General features: G+C 42.2%; 1 pseudogene; it reads left to right on the plus strand.

Moving 5' to 3' along the window:
* Window positions 1–342: 342 nt before the first annotated feature.
* On the plus strand, window positions 343–1,065 carry LOC115854004 (small ribosomal subunit protein uS3-like; annotated as a pseudogene).
* The last annotated feature ends 6,641 nt before the right edge of the window (window positions 1,066–7,706 follow it).

The following is a 7,706-nucleotide window of genomic DNA, read 5'->3' on the forward strand; positions in this document are numbered from 1 at the left end:
TCATGCTCACCCACCATGTCCATCACCTTATATTTCACCCATCTTATACTTCTCACCTTTCCCCAAATCAGGTAAAGACTTTCACATTTCCTGTCATTTATTCATGCCACTTATTTCCTGGCCTGAATTTCCTTTCTTTCCTTTACCTGGAAAACTTCTACTACAGTCAAGTTTCAGGAACGCAACTCAGGAATAGGGTAGTTAAATAGAGATAAACAAAACTACATATTTAGACTATTCTAATTTGGATCTCAAAAGTCTAAACTCAAAAAAGTGTCTGCTACATAGTATGAACTCAAGATGTGTTAGTAGTTTTTCCTTATGGCAGCACACGGCGGCAAGATGGTGGTGCAAATTTCCAAGGAGAGGAAGTTTGTCACCGATAATATCTTCAAAGCTGAACTGAATGGGTTTCTCACTCAGGAGCTGGCTGAAGATGGATACTATGGAGTTCTGAGTTACACCAGCCATGACAGAAATCATTATCCTGGTCACCAGTATGCAGAATGTTCCTGGTGAGAAGGGCCAGCAGATCTGCAAACTGACTGCTGTGGTTCAGAAAAGATCTAGCTTCCCTGAGGGCAGTGTAGAGCTTTATACTGAAAAGGTGGCCACAAGAGGTCTGTGTGCTATTGCCCAGGCAGAGTCTCTGTATTACAGATTCCTAGGAGGACTTGCTGTGTGGAGGAGGGCCTGCTGTGGTATGCTGCCGTTCATCATGGAATGTGGGGCTAAAGCCTGCATAGTCATGGTACTGGGAAACTCTGAGGATATAGCACTAAATCCATGAAGTTTGTGGATGGCCTGATGATCTGGGACTCTGTTAACCACTATGTTGACACTGCCATGTGCCACGTGCTACACAGTCAGGCTGTGCTGGGCATCAAAGTGAAGGTCATGCTGCCTTGGGACCCAAGTGGTAAGATTGGCCTTAAGAAGCCCTTTCCTGACCTTGTGAGCATTGTGGAACCCCCAAATGAGATAACACCCACCACTCCCATCTCTGAAGAGAAGGGTGGGAAGCTGGAGCTACTTACCATGCCCCAGCCAGTACTCCTAGCATAATAGGGTATCCTTGGCAGCTGGATCTGGAGTCTGGATGTTACTCTGTAAAGACCTTTAATAAAATAAAATATTTTTTAAAGACCTAAAGACTAGACTGTACATTCAGTGTTCAGACTGAGGGTCATGTTGCTCCATGGGAGCGTTACTTTTTTTTTTTTTTGCATCAGCTTTTATTTTTTTAACATCTTTATTGGAGTATAATTGCTTTACAATGGCATGGGAGCATTACTTGATTGATTCTTAGAGCTGTCTGGCTCACAATGTTTCTTTGCTTTCCCTGAAATCCTCTTGGTTTCAATTGTATCTGTGAGGCAAGGGCCAGACAGGAGGACCCAAGCAGAGGTAACCAGAGAAGTATCCTGTTGAGGGGTAAATCTGGTGATGGTGTAAGCTGATTGCTAACAGGAAAGCACCTTGATTAACTCATCTGTAGTTCAGGGTTATAGGTTTAGAAGAGGGATATGTTTAAGATGATTTTCTGTATTGCACATAGAAAATGAATACAGCAACCATTTTATTTGGGGCTTATTCAGAAAAAGATTAGTAGAATGAATGAAGTAGATAATGCTTTTTATGTTTAAGAGTCTTGATAATTTTTGTTGGACTATGAGGTCTTCTTCCGCAATATTTTACCTGCAGTTAGATCCTTGTGTAGTTTCATCCAAAAGCTTTTGAGATGCCATGAGCAGCACTTTACCTGAAGTGTAAACTTTACCACCATTGACCTGTGGATCACAGATCATATGTTTACCAGGCTCTGGTATACTTAGCTAGGCCTGGGCGCACTTGGTTGTGTCCTACTCTTACCTCAGGGTGTAGATCATGGCCCTTTTCTGTCTAGCCATGAACCAAAGGTCCTGCTTCTACAGACTGGCACTGGAAATTGAGATACTCCTGCCTTCTCTGACGTGGAATGCTCCTGTCCTGTACCATAGTTCAGTGGTGAAGGACATGGGCCCTGGAGTCAGATAGACTTGGGTGGGATTCTAGTTCCTTTATATCTAAGCTTAGTGAAGGTTTTCAACATCTCATTTGTAAATTAGAGCTAACAGTAAATTCCCGTATTGTGAGCATTAAATAATAATGTAGAAACCACTCAATATGGTGCACAAGGAAGTGATTAATACTTCTTTGACTTCTAAGATTCCCAATAGCCAATGTCCAGAGCCAGCTGAACATTGGCTGTTGGGATGCCCTACTAGGATTCTGGTTATTGACCTTTACATGTCAGACCTGCTGTTGAGTAAGCAGTTCTCCTTGCAGTCTATCTTCCTTTTGTTTCTCTGTTCTCCTCTAGCAAGATCCTAACAAGGAAGGGATGGGAGGAGCACAGAAGCATCTCTCTGTCTCATAATTTGTCTTGGTTTTGGCCTCGGTAAGACAAAAGACATTGATTATTTTTGAACACAGTAATTAAGTAGGTAGGGTACAGACTGCCAATAATATCAAGAAAGCAATTCATTAAGCAGAGTAGGTGCTGTTGGTTAATAAACTGGCTTTAAACGAAAATTTGCCATGAGTGAGCCAAAATCTTGTATAATTTGTCTAAAGATAAGGGGGAGTTGACCTCATTTCTCAAGTGTTTCCAGATATTGTCCATAAATGAGCATAAAATAAATATTCTTGAAAATGAATCTAGGATTTTTTTTTTTTAATAAACTGTGACCCTTAAAATGATGCTCAAATCTTGAGGAAATAGCACTTGTGTTCAGCATACTTCATTGTCTCGCTCCAGTGATGGGGTAAAATGACCATAAATTTTACAGTCAGACAGGCATGGTGTTTAATTCTGCTCTGGTATTAACTTATTATCACTGAACCTTTGTTTTCTCTTAGGTGAAATAGCTTTAGTTTTCTCTATTTTACAAGATGGCTGTACAGATTAAATGTAATAATGCCTGTCAGGTTCCTTGTGTCATGCCATGCCCAATTTCTATCTTTATCTTTGTCTTCCAGACCTATACGGAGAGCATACTTACGTTAAATGAACTTAGTGAAAACACACAACTTATCTGAAAACTACTCTGCATTCATCCCCTCATACAAGAAACATCAATGTGATATAATGTTCTAAGATAGGACTTGCTGACTATCTGATCTTTTTTTACTTTGGGCAGTGCAACTCAAGTTATGAATAGGAAGGAGGGAAGTGAAGTGATTGAATTCATTGACTTGGATAAATGGGAAAAGGAGTGTTACTGAGCATATGCTATCATGAGTGAAGTTGTTACCATGTACTATTCATGGCACAAATAATTATTGAATGGCTAGGGCAAGGAAGGCACTGTCCTAGGTGCTGGGGGTATAACAGTGAATGAAACAGGTCAAGTTCCTGGCCTCATGAAACTTAAGTGCTAGTGAAGGGATACAGAAAATAAATAACTCAGTAAAAGATAGTGCTATAGAGAGTGATCATGATGTTAAGAAAAATAAAGCAAAATAAGAGGGGCAAGAAGTGCTGGGGTAGGTGTGGGATTTCTATCTTATGTAGGGTGGCCAGAGAAGGACTTTTTGATAAGGTGACATTTGGGCAGGGGTATGAAGGGAGTGAAGGAGAGTTTGGAGATGTTAAGCCTCAGAGTGTTCATCCCAGAGAAATAAGTTGCAGAGACTCTTGAGGAAGGAGGAAACATGGACTGTTAAAAGCTTTTATCAAGAAGAGTGGTGTGATTGGTGCAAGAATGAGAGCTTAAAAGATGAGATCAGAGAAATGAAGAATGAATGCACTGTTCTTCCACAGGAGCAGTTTGTAAGTTTGTGGAGTGTTTTGTGTTGTCAGAATGATTGAGGTGTGCTACTGTTATAGAATGGGTGGAGGCCACAGATGCTAGATAGATGGGATGGTTCCGCACAGTGAAGAATTGTCCTACATCTTACCCACTTTTCACATATCTGAATGGGTATTTGTAGAGTGTAAGGCTGCCACATACAGTTGTGTGAGTTGTGGACTGCAAAATTTTTGGAAGCACCATTGACATGGACCTGTTGGCATGGTGTCCCCATAGGACTGTGTTGTGCACAATCTGTACAGCTGTAAGTGACATCCCTGCACATAGTAAAACACTGTTTATAGTTTCTGGAGTCTAAAACCTAACTCCGTTTTACGTGTAGACATTAACCTGGAATGGAGGTTGTAGAGCAGATTTAAGTTTTGGGTGTGTGGTTGACCCTATGATCGTCCCGAAATGATGCTATGCTCTGCAAGTGAAGGTGTTTAAAATCATGACTACCTTGCTCAGTATTGGCATTTGCTGCTGGTTCAGCTGAAATGGAAAGGAGTTGAAGCTGAGAGCGGGGGAGGTGTGGAGAGGGAAAAGTTAGGAGGAAGAAAAGCAAGAAGGAATTCATGTTTCTGCACATGTGGGGTTGTGTTTTACTCATTTAAAACATAATTAAGCGACAGGACCAAGTTCTTTTTATTAGGGATACCTTTGGATTTGGGGCCGCCTGCCCTCCCAGGTCAATGGGTTTGAGTGGTGGCCATGAAATTCACACTCATCATGTACCAACACTACAGCTTTGCAACAATGCTTCCTGTCATCTAACTTTGCCCATTCCAAACTCTGTCTGAGGACTTTCCTCTTACATCACATTTTCTGGGACATTGTATTAGTTTCCTCTTGCTACTGGACATATTACCACAGATTTAGTGGTAATCTAAACAACACAATTTTATTCTCTTACTGTTCTGGAGTTCAGAAGTCTGAGACACACTAACTGTGCTAAAATCAAGGTGTAGGTAGGGCCATGTTCTCTCTGGAAGCTCTAGTAGAGACTCTATTTCTTTCCCCTTTCCAGCTTCTAGAGACTGCCTGCATTCCTTGGCTTGTGGCCCCATCCTCTATCTTCAAACCCAGCAGTGTAACATCCTCAAATCTCCTTTTTTTCTTTAACGTACACTCCCGTCTCCCTCTTATAGGGGCCCCTGTGATTCCATTGGGTCCACCTGGATAATCCATGATCATCTCCGCATTCCAAGATCCTTAACTTACTCACATCTGCAAAGTTACTTTTGCCATATAAAGTAACATATTCATAGATTCTAGGGATTAGGGCATGTGTGTTTTGGGGGCACCATTAATTCACCTATTACAGAAATTGACACCTAAAATACCCAGGTCAAGGAGAGGACGGAGGTGGGGGTTTGGTGGTGATGGTGGCAGTGCTGAACTAGCGCCACATATCCAGCAAACTGTGAACTGTTCAGACACACCATCATTTCAGACCAACCCCCTCCCTTTCCATGGTCATGATACCATCTTAGTGATGTGGACATTTTGGTAATCATTAGTGCTGATCATGAAATATTTTTAGTCCTCCCTTTGGGCACATGGACAACTTGCACTTCTCTGCCCTCTTAGGGTTAGGTGTGACCACGTGACTTGCTGTAATCAATGAAATGAGAACAGAAATGACAAATGTCAACTGTGGGCTGAGTTTTAAGGGCTGGTACATGATTTGCTGTGTTCTCATTTTCCTGCCAGAGCAAACATGGCAGCACACAGATTAAATCTCCCTTGGTGTGGATTCCTGAGTGAAAGTAAATGGAGTAGGGCCCCCAGTAGATCCCTAACGGACAAACACCCTGAATGATAAATGAAATTTCTTCTTTTAAGCCATTCAGATTTGGGGGTAATTTTTACTGCAGCATAACCTAGCCTTCCCTGACTGATATAGGCATCCTCCATAAGAAACCAATTTAGGGCTTACTCCCTATCCTGATCCTTCCCACCAAGGCACCATTCCCTGATACCCTCCCTATTTATCAAGGAAGTCTTTTAGGGCCTAATATAACCCGACCACTTAAATCCCAGTTTGGAGGAGGCTGTTCATCTATAGCTCCATTCACCTTTCCAAAATTTATAGACCAATGGTCAGAGTGAGCATGTCAGTCTGGTCTGAGAGAAGTACACTCATAATTGTATCTTTTAAAGACCACACAACTGTTCTACTCAGTAGCCACTGTGGATTTCCCATATAAAACTCCACTGCTTTCCTCCACCTAAAGCACTGAGTCACTTCTTTCTGCACCTCCTGGTACCACCATTATTCTAGTAGTTGGTAGAATTTCAGCTTGCCCTCTGACCTCTTTCTTCTGACCTATGGATACCAGCTGCCTGGGAGGAGAACAATGGGATGAACTTGTGGCAGCCGACTCCATCAGTCTTCCTCATGTGTGTCCACACCAGCCCTGGCCTCTCTGCTGAAATTCCACCAACTACACTAGAACCTAATAATTAGTGCTGATTTCCCTGAAACAGCCCAAATATGCTTGAAAGAGTTCCTCAGCTCCATTGGCCCCATTTCATGTATCAGCAGTAAAGGGTAGAGCCTGAAGAACAGTCATGAGGATGTACCTCTGACTTAGGAGTGCACCAGCCTTGGAAAACTCAGACCCAGCCCTGCTAGGGGAGGCATTCTCATGTGGTGAGGTCAGCTCCATCCATGGACTTTTAAATAAATCCTGCCCATCCACCCAATGCATTACTGAGGATGTATAAAAACCTGTCTATGCAATTTCTCCGAACACCCTCCTGCTTACCTTGCTCTCTTTTCAATCCAGGCTCTGCTTCCTACCTCAGGATCTCCTTACATCAATGACCTATTCAGATGCATCTCTTTAGTTTTAACCTGAGTCATTTTACTTAGGATAGGAGCTTAGACTACTCTTCTGGCTCATGCACCTGCAGCTTTAGTAGAGAGGGACTTTTGTCTCTAACCATCAGCCTGGGCGACCAGCTTGTGTGGACTCCTTCCTAGTGCATGGGTACCAGCTAGTGCCGATCTCTGAACTTAAAAACTCTCCTCAGTGGTGTCAGACCCGATCAGGGCTCACAAATAGGACAAGATTGAATTTCTCATTTTTTTAGGTTAGCTTGACCTGAAGTCAAGAGTTCAGACATGTACTCAAGCTTACACTCAGAACTATTAGCTTTTAGATGCATCCACCCTTTCTTAAGAAAGTAACTCAGGACTTCCCTGAAAGAGAGGCAGGGAGACTAATACCTTCTGAGAATATCGAGGTCATGATGCTCATGTTTTAAATCATGTCGGGGCAGGGGGATTCTTACATACTAATGGGTAAGAAATTGCTCTGCTTCTCAGTGACTCTCCAGTGTCTTCCTAAAGCAAGCGCATAGAGGGAATCATGAGCAGATGTAACCACCCAGCACAGTTGTGCGTTCCTCATTTATTACAGAGCTTCCGTGCAAGGAGAGGGGGACAAGCAGGCAGGGATAAAAAGGGCAGCTTTTGTGTCCTTGAGCAACTCCTGGGAGTCGCTACCAACAAATTGGATAAAATTACAATTAAGACACTTGGGAAATTGAACCAGGAAAGTTCATCCTCCCATATTGAATTTTAAGGTGATTTCCAGTCATGGGGCAGGATAAAAGGAGGTCCTTTTGAAACTGTGATCACGTGGGAATATTGGTGTGAGGTTTGGGAACTTCTAAGAAACAGCAGGATGCCTTGAAGAATTGTATTAGTTTCTCCAATATTTGTTTTCTGTGAAATTTATTCCATTGAACCTTTGAAACAAAAATAAAGGGAAATATATTTTTGCTTCATTTTCAGTCAGTTATCGAGACAGAAAAATTCAGATTTCAATAATTCTAGACTCTTAACATCCAGAAATTCAG

The sequence above is a fragment of the Globicephala melas genome, chromosome 12 (genome assembly GCF_963455315.2).
Source record: "Globicephala melas chromosome 12, mGloMel1.2, whole genome shotgun sequence".
Taxonomy (NCBI): Eukaryota; Metazoa; Chordata; class Mammalia; order Artiodactyla; family Delphinidae; genus Globicephala; species Globicephala melas.